Source organism: Octopus bimaculoides, unplaced genomic scaffold (assembly GCF_001194135.2).
Source record: "Octopus bimaculoides isolate UCB-OBI-ISO-001 unplaced genomic scaffold, ASM119413v2 Scaffold_51101, whole genome shotgun sequence".
NCBI classification, from domain to species: Eukaryota; Metazoa; Mollusca; class Cephalopoda; order Octopoda; family Octopodidae; genus Octopus; species Octopus bimaculoides.
Genome location: NW_026315910.1, coordinates 11,929 through 12,443, shown reverse-complemented (window position 1 = coordinate 12,443; position 515 = coordinate 11,929).

Below are 515 nucleotides of genomic sequence, written 5' to 3'. Positions count from 1 at the left end.
CGTAATAGTGGGGGTAATTATGTAATTAAAGTGGGTGGGGGGATGTCTAGGTATGTGTGTGTGAGAATGTGCTAATAGATAAGATGTATGTGTGAGAGTATGCTGCTAAGTGGATGTGTGTGTAAGTGTGTAATTCTGAATGTGTGTGTGTGTAAATGTGTGCATGTATGCGTGTGTGTGTGTGTGTGTGTAGATATGCGAGATCTCTGCTGTGAGAGTATCTGTGTGTGTGGTGTGAAAGAAGCCTGTCGTATATACATATATATATATACATACATATATATACATACAAACACACACACACACATATATATCGGCGTGGATGTGTGGTAAGAAGCTACCTTACCAACCACATGGTCCAGATTCATTCCCAGTGCGTAGCACCTTGGGCAAATGTCTTCTACTATAGCCTCAAGCTGACCAAAGCCTTGCAAGTGAATCTGGTAGACACGAACTGAAAGAAGCCCTTCATATATAAATATACATACATACAAATATATATATATATATATATA